The sequence below is a fragment of the Cricetulus griseus genome, assembly GCF_003668045.3.
Source record: "Cricetulus griseus strain 17A/GY chromosome 1 unlocalized genomic scaffold, alternate assembly CriGri-PICRH-1.0 chr1_0, whole genome shotgun sequence".
Lineage (NCBI taxonomy): Eukaryota > Metazoa > Chordata > Mammalia > Rodentia > Cricetidae > Cricetulus > Cricetulus griseus.
Genome location: NW_023276806.1, coordinates 149,220,258 through 149,239,463, shown reverse-complemented (window position 1 = coordinate 149,239,463; position 19,206 = coordinate 149,220,258). Strand labels below are relative to the sequence as shown.

Here is a 19,206-nt window from a genome sequence, read left to right as displayed (position 1 = left end):
ACATGCTCAGGCTCACACGATGGAGAGGCCAGATTAGAGCCCATGAGTCTCGGATGCAAGGCCCCACTGCTATAACCACAACTCTTTTCTGCCTCCTTAGAAGCAGAAGAGGCCACTCTGGCTCTGACTAGAAGATGCCATTGTTAACCGGGTGATTTCCCTAGAGCTGTCAGCCTTGTGTTGTGCAGGTTGTCAGCCCCATGCCTCTAATTACTTGGCTCTGGTAACAATTAGCTTAAATTATCTGCCCAATATCTCTTTCTTAATAATAGCCTCTTCCTCATTCCATATATGTAGCTACAGTGGAATCACTGTCTGTGTCATTTTGGTCACAGTTGATGGGCAGGTATCTGACACAAGGTGAGGAAATGACAGACTCCTAGCTGAGAAGTAAAAACTACAGAGCAAGATGTGGTGGTTTGAAAGAAAATGGCCCCTAGTGGGAGTGGCACTTTTTAGGAAGTGTGGCTTTGTTGGAGGAAGTGCGTTACTGTGGAGGTGGGTTTTAAAATCAGGTCTCATACATGCTTAAGCCACGCCCAGTGAGACAGACCATTTCCTGTTGCCTACACATCAAGATTTAGGAATCTCGGCTCAGTCTCCAGCACCATGTCTACCTTCACGCCACCATGGTGCATCATGATGATAATGGACTAATCCTCTTATCCTTAATGGTGTAAGCCACCCCGAATTAAATGTTTTTCCTTTGTAAGAGTTGCCATGGTCATGGTGGTGTAAATGAGAAGGGGAGTGGGGAGGCCAGCCTCTGGGGACAGGAGCAGTGGGAGACAGGAAAGAGAGGCAGAAGGTAAGTAGGTAGGTGTGTGTGTGTGTGTGTGTGTGTGAGAGAGAGAGAGAGAGAGAGAGAGAGAGAGAGAGAGAGAGAGAGAGACAGAGAGAGAGAGACAGAGAGAGAGACAGAGAGGAACAGAGAGGGAGAGAAAGAAAGAGGGAGAGAAGGATGGGAGGTGATCAGGCCCCTTTAAAGAGGAACATAGTGAATGTGCACAGGTGTTGCTCTTAGTGGCAGCAGCTGAGGGTGTATCCTGTCAGAACCCCAAGGACAGGCCAGTACAGATGCCTAAATACTAATACATGGTGTATCTTCACAGCAGTAGAAAATCCCAACTAAGACACAAGACATGAAGTTTGTTTCTAGGGGTTTGTATCTCTTTGTTCTTTGTTTTGTTTCTTGACTTATGGTTGTATACAATAAATGCAGGCTGGCCTCAAACTTGCTACATGACACTGAGCTTCTGCTCTTCCTGTCTCCACCTCCTAAGTGCTGAGATTACTGATATGCACCACGGTGGATTTACTTAGTGCTGCAGATGGAACTGAGTGCTTTGTGCATGCGAGGCAAGCACTCTGCCAACCGAGCTACATCCCAGCGCATAGGTGGCTTTTACTTTCAGGCACAAGCCTGGTGCTACTTGGGATCATATTTATTGCTAGCTGCATTAGAAAAGCATGGAAAACGAGAATGTAGGAAGCTGAAAGACAGGAGGAAGGGGGCGGGGAGGATGAGGAGAGGAGGAAGGAAAGATTTATCACAGTCACCAAGAGAAGGAGAGAGGAACAGAAGTCAGACATGGAGAACCCTCCTGATGTTCCTGTCTGAATTTTGGGGTGTATTTTTGGGCTTCCTTGTCTTCTGAAGGAATTAGTGGAATTTTATTGCTTTCAATCAGAGTTCTGTGAAATAACACCTGTCTCTGGTCATACTGTATGCTCCCTGGAGATAGAGACATATTGTTGTAATTACGTCTATCAGATCCCTAGAATGTTGTAATGAAGACCCACTACTGGGGGCCTTAAATGACGGCAACTTACTCTATAGTTCTGGTCTGGAAGTTCAAACTCAAGGTCCTGGTACGGATGGTATCTTTTGAAGGCTTGTAAGGGGGAGGTCTACTCTAGACCCCCTTTTTTGGCTTGAAGAGAATCATTTTCTTCCTGAACTTCTTCTCATCATCTTCTCAATGTTTGTCCCTATATCTAAAGTTCTTTTTTGTAGTTTCTCACTCTAATGATCTTGTTTTTGATTGGGGACCTCTTTAGAGGTTCTCTCTCCATGTAAGATCACATTTTGAGGTACTGTAGGTTGGATTTCAAACTACAATATTTTAAAAATTTAACTTTATTTATCCATTCTTTAATAATGCCATATATGGTTTAGTGCTTAGAGTGTTATTGCTTTAGCAGAGGACCCAAGTTTGATTCCCAGAGTCTACATCAGGCGACTTACAACCACCTGTAACTCCAGCTTCAGGGATCCAATGCCACAGATTCATACACATGCTCATAATTTAAAATAATAAAATAAAATTTAGAAAAGAATGCTATACATGTACACAAAGTATTTTGATCATATTCACTGCCTCTAAACTCTCCCAGAACCCTAACATACATCCCCTTTCAACCTCATATCCTCTTCACTAAAAAAAAAAAGTTGTAACCCACTGCATCTAATTAGAGCTGCCCAGACACATGTGTAAATAGGACAGTAACTGGAGCACGGACAGTCAACCATGGGCCACACTCCTGAAAACAAAACAAAACAAAACAAAACAAACAAAACCTGTTTTTCCCTTAGCAGCCATCAACTGCCAATAGCTCTCATCTGCGTATGATCCTCATGAATCCCTCCCCCAGCCATACTGTAATGTGATTGGCTTGATCTTGTGTGGGCAGTCACAGAGAGTTCATGAGTTCAATGGCTCTGTCGTGTCCAGACACATTTTCACAGCAGTGCCACTCTTAAAATCTTTCTACCTGCTTTTCTATGATGTTCACCTTAGGGAAGGGTGATGTAAAGATGTCCCATTTGAACCTGGGCACTCAGCAGTCACACACTCTGAGAAGAATAACAGAAGTAAGGTTTCACCTAGGGTATATGATCTTTCCAGCCATTTGGTCAACAACATAGCATTCATGTGACCATTGCATCAATGGGCACATCTTATGAGCAGTTGTTACTGAAGCTCATGGTAAGATTTTTGATGACTTTTCTCTCTCCCTCAATAGCCTGTATAGCACCTCTGGCATGATGAAAGATATTCAGCAGGGATTTCTAAGTTGGTATCAGCTTGATTGCTCTTGTTCCATGAACAAACTGTGTAGTGTCTTCAGCAGTGGGTTCTTAAACTGAGCCTAGGTGGGAGACTAAGAGCAACAGCAATTGTCTGTATTGTTTGTGGGGGGCATTGGATGCCCCTGACCAAGAGGAGGTATATTCTATACCTAGCACTGTTCTTCTTGTCAGCCTATGAATTTTGATGATAATGTCATCGTTTAAAATGGATAATACCTGGAATCAGACATAGAAATCCACAACTAAACACTGGGCCAAGCTCCTGGCATACAGTCGAAGTGAGGGAGGAGTCAAGACCATGATGGGGAAACCCACAAAATCAGCTGACCTGAGCTAGTGAGAGAGCACTGACTCCAGTGTGACAAATGGGGAACCTGCATAAGACGGGATTAGATTCCCTTGATATAGGTGACAATGGTGTGGCTGGGACAATACATGGGGCCACTGGCAGTGGGTCCAAGATCTAACACGAATGCATAAACTGACTAAGTGGAGCCCAATCTATATGGAGAGATACCTTGCTCAACCTAGACACAGGGGTGTGGGGGGTGGAGAGGTTCCTTGGTCCTGCCTCAACAAGATGATGGGACAGACTTAGTAGACTTCCTAGGGGAGGCCTTACCCTCTCTGAGAGCAGATGGGAGGTGGGGAATGAAGTGGGGGAGCAAGAGGAGAGAAGGGAGGGGAACTAGGACTGGCATGTGAAAAATAAATTAAAAAGCAAAAACAAACAAAAAAGGAATAATACTAAAAGGCCTTATTCACAGGAACAGCCAAAAGCTGTTCTTTGGGTCCAACGAGTCAACATAACTGTTCACATATATTCAGCGCTCACTATGTGCAAGGTTTTAGTCTAAGCATTTCACACATATAAATCTACGTAACCCTTGTCCAAGTAAGGAAGTTGAGGAAGAGAGAGGTTGGCTATATGCAGGATGCCACACAATGGGTAGCAAAGTTCAGGATTTAACCCCAGGCAATGTTCTCGGGGGACTGTGCATCTGACCATTTACACCCTGTTGCCTCTCTCGGAGGCTTCATGAAGCCACATTATTGTCTGAGATTGTAAGGATTATAATGCTTTTAATAAGACTTCCTTCATAGGCTCAGATATTTGAAATTTTGGTCCCAGTTGGTAACACTGTTTGGGGAGGTTTAGGAGGTATAGACTTGCTAAAGGTGGTCTGTCAATGGGGTTGGGCTTTGAGAGTTTAAAGCCTCACATCACTTCCAGTTTTATCTCTCTGCTTAATGCTTTCCAGCTGAGGACGTGAGCCTTCAGCTTCTTGTTCTGGTCGCCATGCCTGCCTACTGCCACGCCTTCCTCATAGTAATGGACTCTGATACTCTGGAACAATAAGCCAGAAAAGTATTTCTACAAGTCACTTTTGATTGTGGTGTTTTAGCACAGCAACAGAATAGTAATATGGGGACCTAAAAATTAAAGAGAACAAGTTTTTAGTGAAGGAAAATGTCTTTTGTAAAGATATAGATGTATCTATCACCCTAGATCTATTATAAGGAACTATCACAAAGGGCCTGACTCTCTCTCCAGATGGTATTAAGGGAAACTTAATACCAAGAACACTTATGCCTCTTGCTCTAATTAATAACCTCATTATGTTGTGGCCAGGTGAAAAGAAAAGATCATTGCTAATGAGCCCACACTGGTAACCTGTGGTAATAACCTAGCTATTATGTCTGATGACTTCCAAATTCAGCTCCAGATTGCTCAAAATACTTAATTGTCAACATCAAGGAGAATTTTAAAAAGCTGCTGCATGTGTGTGGCAGGGAAAGACGTTAAAAGGAAGTTGCAAAACAAGAGAGCTGGTTATTAGATGTGTGAAGAAAAGGAATGGACAGAGAGGGGTGCAGATCCAGGGGCTGTCTTGCTGCCCAAAGGGAAAAAGAAATTCCTAGATAGAAGATATATTCAGGCTTTGATAGAAAAGTTAGATGGTGGATCTGTAGGTTAGTCCCCTCGCATGTTCCCAACAGTTCACAGATTCACTGCTCATAGCCCTGGGCCTGGGCCTGGGCCTGGGAAGTAGCTGGGTTAGTCAGCTTGCTAGTTTTCCCTCATTATCCCTAACCAGACGAGCTCTCCAGTATTGCCTAGACTAGCTCACCAGTGTGCGTACAGGAAGGAGCAGGGCCAGTTTTCCTGCTCTAGGGCGCTCAGATCCTGGGCCCCTTCACTCATATTGCTTGGGCCAGCTCTCCCTTTTACCCAGGCAATGTGCAGGGCTCTGTCTCTCCCTATTGTTGTAGAGGGCATAAAAGAAGGACTGCCAGGGTCAGTTCTTCTGCTCTTACACCCTCAGGGTTAGCTCACCTGCAACCCCAACAACAGGGTCAGTTGTAGTGTGCTGCCCAAGTAGAGTGCAGGGCCTGCTATTCTGTGTGTCTCCATGACACAGGACAACAACAGGATATCCATGAGGAGCCCCTGTGAAAGCCCATTATTGGTGGTGTAGCAGAAATCAGAGGCCTCAAGCCAGACCAGTAAAACTCATGGCAATAAACACTTGCAAGTAAACATGAATGGATGGACTAAAGGGTAAACTGTGTGTCTCAATGGACCACACTACAGCTTCCATAACAAGATTCTTCTTCTCCTTTTGTTTTTGTTTTCTTTGACTTTTGGTTTTTCTTTAAATTTGTTTTTGATTTGTGGGTGGGCAGGTTGCAAGGGCAGAGGGCAGATTCAAGGAGATGCGGAGATAAGTGGGATCAGAGTGAATGATGTGAAGTCCACATAGAATCAACAAGTTTTTTTAAAAGGAAGAAAAATTAGGGGTTGGTCTTGTACAGATTGCATGTCTAGAGTTATTTCCAAGCCATGGGTTATAAACAATTAGAGACGGTGACTGCCTGGGTCACAGGACGACGAGACTCTGTTGTAGCACACACAGAGAGTTTCAGAAGCAAAGAAAAAGGAAAGTCCTCTGTATTTAGCATCCTAAAACATCAACAGTAATGGAAATGAACATAGGGTACCCAAGCCCCTCTCCATCCAGATGGCTCACTGGTGCTGTAGTAGGATCTGAAACAGTGATTACTAAGGAAGAATATCATTGTTCCCGTAAGACTGCAGTGGATCAGGCGCTATTCCCCAGACAATATACCCAAGCCCGAATCCTTGAAACCTTAGGAAATAGATTTTTTTTATACAGATGTAATTAAAATGACTATTTGAAGAGATCATCTTGGTTTCAGGTGAACCCAAACTCTAGTGATAAGCCCTGAGAAAATCAGATAAAGGATAGAAGTCATATGAAGATATTTGTGAAGTCTCCTAATTTGTGTTAATTTTCCATGGCAACCCTCAGAAACAAATAAAATAACTGAGAAATGAATATGATTTCAGCACTCCAGGCAAAGCCAGAAGAGGCTGCCAAATATCAATTTGGTCATTAGGCTGCTCTATCATCTCTACCAGACACATGAACTCATGCATATAAACGTATACAATCTTTCACCCTTCCTCTCTGTCTCTCTGCCTTTTCCTCTGTAATATGACAACTACCTGTTTTACAAAAGATTTAAACATAACTTAAAATTTCTCCATGAATTAATATTTTAATCTAGTTTTTTTTCTTCAATTGTCTTTTATGTGTGTTTTTTTTTTAAATGCTGCTCTTGAGGCCTTGTGGTATAGATTCATATGTACTCAAGAAGTTACTTGTGTATGTAAGCTACTCAATGTATTAGCCAATGAGTTTCACTAAGTCCTCTCTAAATATCAGTTTTAACCCTTGTAAAATGGAGACAATAATATACAAATAATATTTGTCCCTAAGATTTTGTGATGGTTCAAATCTCTGAGACAATTAGCATGAGGCTGAGACATGGGGCTTCTGTGAAGAACTGCAGTTGTGATTATCTCCAAGTATTCCATCATCTTAGTAAGAGTAAACTGAGGGGCCAATGATGGTAGAACCTCCAGGTGTGGTGATGCATATCTTTATGCACACAGAGGGCAGAGGCAGGCAGATCCTTGGGTTTGAGGTCAGCCTGGTCTACAGAGCAAGTTCTAGGACAGCCTGGGCTACACAGAGAAACCCTGTCTCAATAAACCAGGACCAAATGGTAGAATTAGAAAGCACCAGTATCTTAAGCATTTGCGCCACACACGATGTAAACTACAGAGAGTGCAATGGTTCATCTGCATTGCCAACTTGACTGAATTTTGAATCACCAAGAAGACACACTTCTGGGTGAGTCTTTGGAGGTATTTCAACAGAGATGTAACTAAGGAGAGAGGAGCTACCCTGAATGTGGGTGGAACCAGACCAGTGGAGTCCTCAACTAAACAAGTTGAGTTCTGGCTCTCTCTTTTCTCTGTCTCCTGATCCATCGGGATATGAGCAAACAGCCTTGTGCTTCTGTTCTCACTGCCAAGGGCTTTTCCTTCCACCATGCCCTTCCTCCCATGATGCCTTCACACTGTAAACAAAAAAGAACAATCTTGATTCAAACTGAAAAAAAAAAGAACACTCTTCCCTTTCTTTAGCTGATTTTAGTCAGATACTTGGCTACGCAATGAGAAAAGCCGCTAATACACAGACTTTGACTCATGGTTACAATAAACTACTAGAGACTATTTATAGTCCCATCTTATCCAAGGAGACCAGACAAAATACATTTCAGTTTTCAGCCATCCTACAGAAGGCATTTCAGAAATGAGGTTCTGGAAGAAATGATGCAGTTATCCCTATAATCATTCAAGATGGCTGCTTGGAGGAAGATTCCTGGCTGTAAAGCAGCAATAGGAGAACTCACACTGAGCTCAGCCATCGCTGAGTTGAGGACACCAAGACACCAAGAGGAGAGGCACTGTGGGTAGAATTTGCAGGTAGTATATAGGAAAATATGGAGCTACACGGAAAAAAGAACTCCATAAGGAGGGATCTGGAAGTCTGTGGCCAAGCGAGGGTCTGGCCCTATATGAAAGAAAACACTCAAGGCTGAGGGGTTAGGGAATGGGACAAACATCAAGCATTAGGAGGCTCAGCAGCCTGAAGAACCACACAACCCTGGGAACTGTTCATGGGTTGATGGCTGCAGTATAAAGACCTTGGGATATCAGTCAGATTCTGAAGACTTAGCTGTAGGACTGAGTCACTCCTGGACTAATATGCTGTGGAACTAGGATAATGAACACGACAACTCTAGTTTGCATTTCTTTGATGATTAGGAGCACTAGGTACTTTCCTTGGTTGCTAATTAGAAATTCAGATACACTCTTTGGTGAAGTATCCAATCAAGTCTAATCCACATTTGTATTTCTGATTGTAATTTATATATATATACTAGCTTGAAAATTTCAAAACTTAATAAATTATAAAAATATTCTGTATAAACATTTTATTGATGTATTTATCTGCACTATCTTCTTCCATTCTGTGTCTTATCTTTTAACTTTCTGGCTTTTTAAATGTAAAATATATACACACATATATGCATAGTGTAATTTGATGATCTTTTTATAGTTAGTTTTTTTCATTATTAATAGCTGAGACCTTTGCCTATCCCAAGATTATATAGATATTCTGCAGCATTCCTTACTAGAAGCCCTAGTTTTATCCATCATATTTAATCCTGTGACACACAGAATTAACTTTTATTATGACATAATGGGTTGTTTTTACTTTTCCATTTTGTTAAGTAGCATTTTGCCACCATTTTCTGAAATGACCAGTTTTTGGTTTCTGTTTTCTCAACAGAACCACATTTGTATCTTTACAAACATCAAATTATTTCATTTGTGGCACTCTAGTTTTCTTTTTGTGGCAGTATGGGACATGGAATTCGGAGCAGTACATATACCAGATAAGTTCTCTCTACCACTAACTGTATCTTGGTCTCTTAGTTTTGAGATAAGGTCTCCTATGTTGCCCAGACTGGGTTGAGTTCACTATGTAGTCCAAGGACTGACCTTGTATTTGTGATCCTTTGTGTTCCGACTCTCAAATATCTGGGATCACAAGCCTGTGCCAGTAGGCCCAGCTACTTCTAAATTCTCTTTCCTGTTCTGTGACCTATGTCTGTCTTGTTTCAAGTTGTCTCTGTTGCTGTCACTTTGGAGGGAGTCTGGGTAGTGACCAATTTTGTAAGATGAAAGGCACCCAGACAGAAGAAAATACCAAGACAATATAGGGTGACCACTCTGTCCCTTCAATCCACAGACTTCTTACAGGCCCACTCTATCATACACACAGACACCAGGCTGCCAGCTGACTTCAAAGGTCCTATTCTGAGAACACTGGTCAGATACTTCCCCAATGATATGTCGACTGGACATGCTCAGCTTTGTATCTTCCCATTGTTGCAGCTAGCTCTGTCAAAGATCTGTTTCTCTTAAAGATTCGGTTAACATGAAGAACTCCTCTTCAGCATCAGCCATGTTAAATCAATCCTTAACAACTGAATGTGGTCTCTAAATGTTAGGAGAGGTCAATAGGTGAGGAAGCAGACCCACCCATTACTGAGTCATCCCCCTCCACTAAGGGCTAGTGTGTATATCCACTGCTACCATGCTCACACACCCTGGAAGAATGTCTTGGATTTATGCATGAAGTTTCAAGTTTTACCCCAGTTCCAAACATTATCATCTTAGCTTCCTTTCTGCCTTGCTGAAAGTGTAAGTTAATTTTCTTGTGATTAACTATGTTAGTTTCTGTCTATTTCTTGCTACCCAGGGCACATAAAAGAGTTTGTTTCCTTTATTTTCTTAAGGTTTATTTTCTTATTTACTTTTGTGAGAATCTCTGGGTGTGTTTGTTCACTTGTGTGTGGGTGCCTAAAGAGGCCACCAAAGAATGTTGGATCTCTGAAACTGGAGTTATAGGAAGTCATGAGCTACCCAAGGTGTGTTCTGGCCTCTGAAGGAGAAGCAAACACTCATACTTGCTCAGCCATCTCTCCAGTCCCTCCTAATATATTACTCTAGAAATGAATATAACTTTTAGTTGCTTTTGATTGTTGGAACTCTGTCTTAGGGGGGGAAACAACTGTGTGATACATTACTAAGAACTGAAGACATCATTAAGAAAGGTAGATGTTAATTCTTTATCTGTAGATGGGCTGTATAAAGCATAAACAGGTTTATGGGTATTTTGTTATTCTTTTAAAAAGCTGCCAGGAGAGACTTCCACCATCGATGCCAATGACACCTGAGCTTCCCTGCTTGATTAGAATCTTTATTAAACACCTGCTTGAAGAAGGGGAGAAACAGTAGAGAGATCGGCATTGAACTTTGGATTAGAGCTCAAAGAATGTAGTTTGACATTGACCTTAGGCTAGGGTCTTATTCTCTCCTGGCTTTAATTTTCTTTATCTTTAATCTGCAACACTGTAATTGGTGGAGTCAATTATCTCCATGGGAGCTTTCATTTTTATATAGCCTCTTTCTCAACCAGAGTCTTCCAGTTACCACCACAAAACAAAGTCTGTTATGATAGCAACTCTGATGAGAAAGACACACCAAGCAAGAACATGCTTTGTGGAGAATTGTTCACGGCTTTATGGTCATATTTGCTATGCAGTAGTACTAAAAAATGCTTCATTGATAAACTATTATTTTTAAATTTGAATATGAATGGGGCTGTGCTTGGTCTTGATGATCAACTTGAAGGGATGTGGGATCATCTGGAGACACACCTCTGAGCATGTTTCCGAGGACATTTCCAGAGAAGATTAAATGATGGGATAACCGTCTTTCTTTTCTTTTTTCTCTATCAGCACAAAAAAGCACATAGAGAGATATGTATTCACGCAAGTACATGTGTGCATGCATGTGCACGCACCCAGGAATAGAAATCGAATGAACTCAATTTCTTATAAGGCCTCAGACTACATTCTCAGGAACACTCATATCTGACAGGGATGTCAAGCCAAGTAAATAATATGACTGAAAGCATGGGGTGTTCATGTCTCCTCACTGATAATTGCATTTGTGATGATAATCTTGGTGATGACAGCATGGAGGGGGGTGATTGCAGCTGTGATTACTATAATACATTGAAAGATGTATTAGGCCAACAGATCAATAGGAAACAGGGTGAAACTGAGACTTGGAACTGGATGACTGACTGGAATGTATGAAAGAAACCAAGAATGTGTGGGAACTTGGAGGTAGCAGCTATCAGCCTTGACCATGAAGCCTGACTAAAGGAGGATTTCGACACAAAGAGATTTTGTTCAGAGTGCCTGGGAAAGGCAAGATGCTGGCAGACAGATCAGCCTGAAATCCAAGGGTGGTGATAAGATTCTGGAAATTCCTGTCAGTGAAGACATCTCTGGTGCAGCTTATACCCTCAATTCTTACTTAGAGTGGGCCCTGATACAGGGCTGTAGGTATTTATGCATTTTGCAGGAGGAGAGACAGAGAGACATAGACAGACAGGTACATAGGAGGAGATGGACACTAAGCTCATGGGGGAAGATCTCAGACATTTCCCAATGGCTATTCACTGTGACACTGCCCTGTTTAACAAGCTTTCTTGCTCTATTTCACCAGCAGTCTCTCAGAGCACCTATGCCTATGTTTGCCAGGGGATAGAGCCAGTGCTGTGTGTGTTCTGGCTTCCAAACTTTGCATGTGAGGGTGTGTGGATCTGAGCAGTTATTGGATTCATCGCTCCTCTTCTGCCTTTTGGTGTTTCAAAGGTGCTCTCTCCATCATCCGTTTTTCTTTCCTTAGCTCTGTCTTTTCAGTCATGTATCAGCTGGGGTGCATCTTCATTATTTTGAGTTTCCGGTTCCCAGGTGGCCCAGCTCTCCTGCTGTCCCATGTGTTTGCTGTGCCTTATGACTCATTAGTTAACCACAGATACTTCCATTAAGATTTGGATTTGAGGGGCTGGAGAGATGGCTTTGTAGTTAAGAACACTCGTTATTCTTGTTGAGGACCTGGGCTTTTCCCTAGCACTCACCCTAGTTACAACCATCTGTAACTCCAGTTCCAGGGGGGTCTCATACCCTCTTCTGACCTCCACAGGCACTAGGCACACCCATGGTGCACATAAGACATGCAGGCAAAGCACCCAAACACATAAAATAAATACATCTAGAAAAGAAAATTGTTAAAGCAATTTGGATTACAGGAAAGATACGAAGCTACACTGCTTGGGTTTAGAATTTATACTGGGGGCCTTGCATGGGAGCACAGAGTACTCTGGGTGCTGGTGCTAGCATTCCACTGGTTTGCTAGCATTCTTGTTACCTTAGTGACCTGAAGTGAGGTGATGGCGATTATCAAGGGAAGATTACGTCATTTCTGAGTCCTTTAGAAAATTACCACCAGACTTTCATCTAAATACCAAACAAAGATTGATGTCTTTCCTCTCAGGAACAGAACTGGGTGTAAAATTCCTCCTATGGAGAGCAGTTTTCTGTACACACAGAGACCTTCCCCAATTCCATAGTTCCCTCACAGCTAACTGCTGTGGAAAGGACAAACACTGGCAATAATAACCTTAAAGTACTAAATATAGAATACCAAGCCCTATGTGGCTCATAAGGTCCCATGGGAGTTAGTCTCCATTGCCTCCCACCATTACTGGTCCCCTGCCTCTAAGCTTCAAGGCAAAGCCCTTCTCTGAGCTCCCAAAATGACAGCATGACAGCATCCTCAGGCCATCCAGGTTCCTGCTCAATGATGCCTCCAGAGGTCATCTACCTTCAAACCACCCAACTGTACTCCAGTTTTTTTTATGTGTGTAACCGAAACACAAAACTACAACACAATGCACATCAGACTTCAATACTTAAGATCGTTTCTGTGAAATACTTAATTGTCTTCTGACCAAAACAGAAACTCTACAGTGCAGAGACTGAGTCCCTTGGGTCCACTGTCCTATCCTGTGACCTGAGATTGCCCGGTGTAGGGCAGCAATAGCTCAGTGACTAACATGGGTTGCAGAGAAGGCAACTTGGCTGATGTCAGAGAGGGCACGCAGGAAGCCAGGAACTTTTCCTCAAGTTCTGTCACCTGGAACACAAATACCACTGACACTTCATGTTGTGCCATGGAGTTGCTGATGTGTGATTTTTGTTCTAATGTGTACACTGCAAGGCCAGATGCAGAGCTAATCAATGGCTACAAGCTTTGCCCCTGGTCTGTAGCTTTCTCTGCTTTCTGCCTTTATACACCTTTAGTCTATGCATCCACCTGTAGCATCTAGCAGCCTGGCTTGCTGGTTTTTCCATTCTGCTTGTTCCTTCTGCCCTGGTGCTGGCAAGAACTTGACAGGGTGCCAAGATGTTCAGCTAGAAGCACTGTTTCCTGTTTCCTGTCCATTTCCCAATGCAGGCTGCAGTTTTAGTTCCCAGAGCCTAGGGGCTCTGTGACTTCCTCAACTAACATATGAGGCTGAGCAATTTCCACCAGCTCCGGTTCACCTTATAGACAAGGGAGGCTTTGAATGTCTGTGCCCTGGCTCAGCTGCCTCTCCAGATGAGAAGGTCCTACTTGGGAACAGGGCTTGGCATCTCAGAGAAGCCTCGGGTCACTGGGTCAGCGTACCTCATAGCGCAGTGACCTCCCTGCAGTGTCCAGGACCAGCTTCTGTGTGTAATCAAAAGTACCTCCAGCCTACTAGAAAATCAGAATGTCTCTGTGTATGAGAATGTTGAGGAGGAAGGGCAGGGTCTGGGGGGCGGGGGTAGAGAAAGATAAATTTATGAAAACATGTCAAGATAAATATTTAAGAAAACTGAAAAAAAATAAAATTCAACATTCCTAAATGTTTAAATAATGGAATATTTAAACCAAAATAGACAGCAGTGATTTGAAGTTTAAACATGGTACACTCCCATGTTTTTTTTCAAGCCAGATGCCATGCCACTGACCACACTATTCCCCTTTCTTGTTATATTTTTTTATGAAAGCAGACCTTTCCATGTCCACCTGCTACCTGCAAAGGAAGGCAGTGGCAGTGCTTATCTGTCCCACTGACTTTAGTGTATGAAGCTGCATGGCCACTGCTGTTATATAGCTATTGCCTCCTTACTTAGAAAGCAAAAGAAACTTAGGAGACTCAGGAGGCTTAGAAACTGGGATTCAGAAGGCCCTTCCCCAAGGTTATGAACAACCATAGAGAGGAGACTCTCTGGTGGAGCTGCCTACCAGATGGGTAGGGCAAACTAAAGATGTTGGTTTGGTAAATGACCTGTTTCCTGTGCTTGAATGGGCTATAGAGTCATGAAGTTGCCTATGAGGCACTCATGACCCCCAGAAGTAACCCCCAATAAACTCATTGGCTCATTGAGAAGGACTTGGGTGAAACTGTGTCTGGACTTTTCCTGGGGTGGACAGATATTTATTTGTGTCTCTCCAGAAAAGAGTATATGATGGTTGCCCAGGAGAAATACCAGGCAATGAACGTCACAGTAAAATATCAGGCAATAAAGGTTAATGGTCACAGCTGTCACCTAGCCTGCTTAACACAATTACTTAATGATCTAAGAGTAGGCATCGGTGTCCTCATGGGTTGGTGAGAAAGCTGAGGGACATAGAGGACACATGAGTTGGCTAAAGTCACAAAGCTACTGGCAGAACAGTGAGAAGTTGGTCTCAGGGCCCTCTGACTACATATTCATTATTAATGCATGCAATTTAACTAATTCTCATTGGATGGCTACTCTGATGTTACAGTCAACAAAGCTGAAAAAGGCTAGAGGTCTGAGAGTGCTTTAACATCCCACATGGAGATGCAGAATTTGAAGTTTGCCCTGCTGGTTTTAGGTCTTGCTTCTTGTGAGGAAACACTACGTGCCCTTTCCTGCCTTTGGAAATGCTAATGTGTATCCTGTATGTTGGAGGTATGCGATTGGCTTTTTGCTTTTGCCTTTACATGGGCTTACAGTTAAGAGATTGCCTTTAGCCTCAGAAGAGACTTTGGACTTGGAAGCAGTGTTGAGACTGTGAGACTATGTGGATTTTTGAAGTTGGATTAAATACATTCTGCATTGTTATATGGCTATAAGATTATGGGTCCCAGAGAGTATAATGTGGTGGTTTGAATAAGAATGGCCCCCACAGATCCATATATTTGAATGTGTAGTCATCAGGAAGTGGGGCCCTTTAAGAAAGATTAGAGGGATTAGAAGGTATGAACTTGTTAGAGGAAGTTTGTCACTGGCTTTGAGACTTCAGAAGTTCACACCAGGGCCAGTGTTGCTTTCTCAACCTGCAGATCAGGATGTAGCTTACAGCCATTGTTCGAACACCGTGTATGCTACCGTGCTCTCCTCCACACTGATAATGGACTAAACCTCCAGAACTACAACCAACCCTCCAGTTAATGCTTTCTCTTATAAAAAGTTGCCTTGGTCATGGTGTCTCTTCACAGCAATAGAAAAGTCACTAAGACATCTGCCAAGGACGGAAACTGGCAACAGCTCATAACTCTTTTCCTAGTGGGGCTTATACTGTAGAGAGAGAAACAGACCATTAATATGGATGAAGAGAAAATGTAAACCATGATAAGAAGACAGGCTGGGAGTGGGAGCAGTAAGTGTCATGTCAGTGGCATCACTGGCATTTGACCAGTGAGAAGAGCAAGGTACAAACCACACTGGCAGGACATGGCTTTTCAGACAGAAGACCCGGCAGTCTAAAGGCCCTGAGGTTAGAATATATGTGGAGACCAGTAAGGAAGCTGAAAGGGTCAGAACTGGGCTAGTGAGTGAAGGGACCAGCTTCCCTTTTGGCAGCCATAACGGCCGAACACGTGCTTCTATGACCTTGTTCTAGACACTAGAAAGTCAGATGCCTGTCTCGTGACAAGGAACCAATCAGAAGTTAGCTGGTGGCGCTATGCTTTACGACCCTGGGTGTGCTTTACGGACAAGCGCACAGCAATGACGTAGAGAGCATAGCAACCACCCTGGGAGGGCCTATGGGCCATAACAACCAGTTGACCAATCAACACAGGGCAAGCCCTCCAAGCCTGGAGGCACACCAATCCTGAGCCTGTGCGTAACCCTAGACACTCCCCTTACGCTGCCCTATAAGATCTCTCGGGAGCCCCTAGGAGCTGTCTTTTCTAGCCATCCGCCATGGTGGGTGGGTGAGAGACCCGAGCTAACATGGGGTTAGCTCGTTAAATTACAATAAAGCTTCGTGCAGTTTGCAGCAAGCTCTCGAATCCGCCTGGTGATTGGGGTGACCGCGAATGTGGCCTGGGACCCTGGATACTTGAGTTTTCCGGGGGTCTAACATGAGGAAGCACAGAAGAGATGTGGTCAGAGATTACAGAACTTAGTGAAGATATGGAATTTTATCCTGCAGGAGATGGTGCAATGTCATGAGCCTTGCCACTCCCACCAGCATCTTCACCAGTGAAGATGGCAATTCTTCCTTCTTTCCCTCCATTTCACCATCAACACTACTGCTCTTGGCAATGTAAAATGTCAGATTCAAGTTTGAGAGCACAGAATCCCTGACTTTAAAGGAATTTCATAATGATAGGGGTTGATTCTTCCAAACCCAGATGCACATTTGTTAGTGGGCCAGAAGGAGTTTGTTAGCTGAGAGCCACTGAATCTATGAATGACTTAATTTTGTCCTCATAGTCACCCCTGCTTGTTTAGGGTTCCCAAGATAGTTGTATTCATACGAAACACTACCTGAGACTCAAAGGACCCTACGTCAGGTGGAAAGTTCAAGGGAGGGGTGAAAGGTTCAGGCTTTAATGCTGATCGGCTCTACCTCTTTAAGAGAAAGACCCGGCCCCCTGACAACAGTCAGGGCGTGCACAGGGACGTGCCATCACCACATCATCCACCACGCATTTATGGCCTGTGTGAGGGCTCTGGGAACACGTGGAACCTCAGTGTGCCAACTTCCCTGCTTCACGCTCTCTCTGCTTCTTCTTCTTTGCTCTCTTTCCGCTTCTTCTTTGCTCTGATCTTCTCTTCTCCCACCTACGTGCTTTCTCTGCCTCTCTATGGCGACTGGCCATGGTGGTCAGCCATTACCCCTGTTCCTCTTCTCTCTTAGTCTCCCTACTCTGCCAGGCCTATAATAAACTCGTTAATATGTCTCATCTTGCACCTCCTCTTTTTCTTTATATCTAATTTAAACAAAAACATAGCAAGGGGTGCTTTTGACAATGTACCCAGGGTAGGAAGGGTGTTCAGCTGAAGTGAGAGGGGAAGAAGAAAGCAGGTGAAGGGGTGGGGAAAGGTGGAGAGGAGTGTCAGGGGAAGAGTAAAAGAAGTAAAGGGGAGAACAAAAAAGAGGGGGGACTTGAGGCCTTGCATGGGTGTATAACCTTCTGCCATTGTGACTTGATGTTGTTATCTACAAATATATTGGGCTGTGTTCAGAGTAATCCATGGGCTGTGGGTTGAATATGCCTGCAAGAGGAACAGAGCCAAGGCCTTGTCTTTTCCCATCTCTTGTGCTTTGTAAAAGGTTGAGAGACCCAGAACAAATCTTGCCACCTGCAGCTACCTTATAGAAATGCACCTGTTTAGCCATTTCAAGACCACAACTTTGACTGAGAAATGAATGTTAGTTAATGCCTCCAAGCAGGGCTCCACTTGTCTCCCTGGTGCTCCCCTGCTGAGGGACATCCTGGATGTTTAGAGACTGGGAGAGGAAAGTAACACTCAAAAGCTCACAGATGAATGAGAAAACTGCATCATGGAGGCTGGGGGCGGGGGGAGGGTGGTGCATCTAACCCGCACAATTAGAGGACAGCCCTGCAACCCCAAGAGAGACTCCACCACTTCCTACCACTGAGCTGTCTGGAAATGTGGCCGGGGGTTTTGCCCAGGGAATCCCCTTCTGTTCCTCTTCCAGCTGTGGCTGACCACCACGGAGCACTCTGGAAAGCTGTTGGGATGAGCACTCAGGGTCCTAAGTGCTGGGAAGAAAATGAAGAATGTTCAGCAGGGAGGGTCAAGCAGTGACACTGAGCAGAGAACCTGAACACACATAGTGACACTTAGGGAGGAAGTCCCAGGAAAAGGGGACAGGAGGAATAAAGTACACTGGATTCCATAAGAATTTTTCATTGTCAAGTAAATGCAAAATAAAATTGCCATTTTAGGTGTACAATTTAGTGGCATGAGGTATCCATGTTGTGCAATCACCACTGTGGCTCTCTCTAGAAGTTCGTGTGTGTGTGAGTGGGGAGAGGGGTGCACAGGTGTCTGGAGGCCAACTTGTGGATGGAAGTGCACATGGAGGCCAGAGGAGAACCTCAGGTATTGTTCTTCATGAGGTATCTCCCACTTCTTGTTTGAGACAGGGTCTGTCACTGGCCTGAGATTTTGTCAGTAGCTTGGCTAGCCAGCTAGCAAGCTTCCAGGGATCCATCTGTCCCTGACTCCCATCTCACTGTTGCTGGAATGAGAAGCATGCAGCACCAGGCCTGTCTTCTTAGGTGGGTTCTGGAATAGAAATCGAGTCTTTGTACTTGTGGGGCAGAACTTTTACTGATTCAGCAACCTCCCAAGCCATTATCTTCACATTTTGTAATTCCTAACAAAGACTTTGTACTTTTTACTTAGTAATAATCTAGATCCTTCTTCCCCCATGTGGTGGTTTGAGTAAGAATGGATGCCCCCCATAGTTCATATATTTGAATGGTTAGTCACCGGAGAGTGGCACTATTTGAAAAGATTAGGAAGTGTGGATTTGGAGTATGTGTGGCCTAGTTGGAGGAAATGTGTCACTGGGGGTGGACTTTCAGGTTTTTAAAAGCCCAAGCCAGGCCCAGTAGCTTCCTGTTCCTGCCTCCTGCAGATGCTGGAAAAGGGTTCTCAGCTACTTCTCCAACACCATTTCTACCTGTGTGCCGCCTTGTTTCCGCCGTGATGAAAATGGACTAACTCTTTGAAACTATAAGCAAGCCCCAATTAAATGTTTTTTTTTTTGTTTTTTGTTTTTTTTTAAATAAGAGTTGCTTTGGTCATGGTATCTTTTCACAGCAATAGAACACTGACTAAGAACCCCCTCCAGCTCTCAGCACCTTTATTCTACTGTGTGTCTGTGGTCTTAAGCAACTGAAGTCATACATGTGTGTTCTTTTGTGTCTGGCTTATTTCACTTAGTATTTGCAGGGTTCTTTTATGTTGTAGCATATATC

At 43.6% G+C, this 19,206-nt stretch overlaps 1 protein-coding gene across 5 annotated transcripts in view; it reads right to left on the bottom strand.

The window, feature by feature from the left end:
• Syn3 (synapsin III) overlaps positions 1 to 19,206 on the bottom strand; it is a 417,454-nt gene that overhangs the window by 326,194 nt on the left and 72,054 nt on the right. The gene's annotated exons all lie outside the window — the stretch shown is intronic.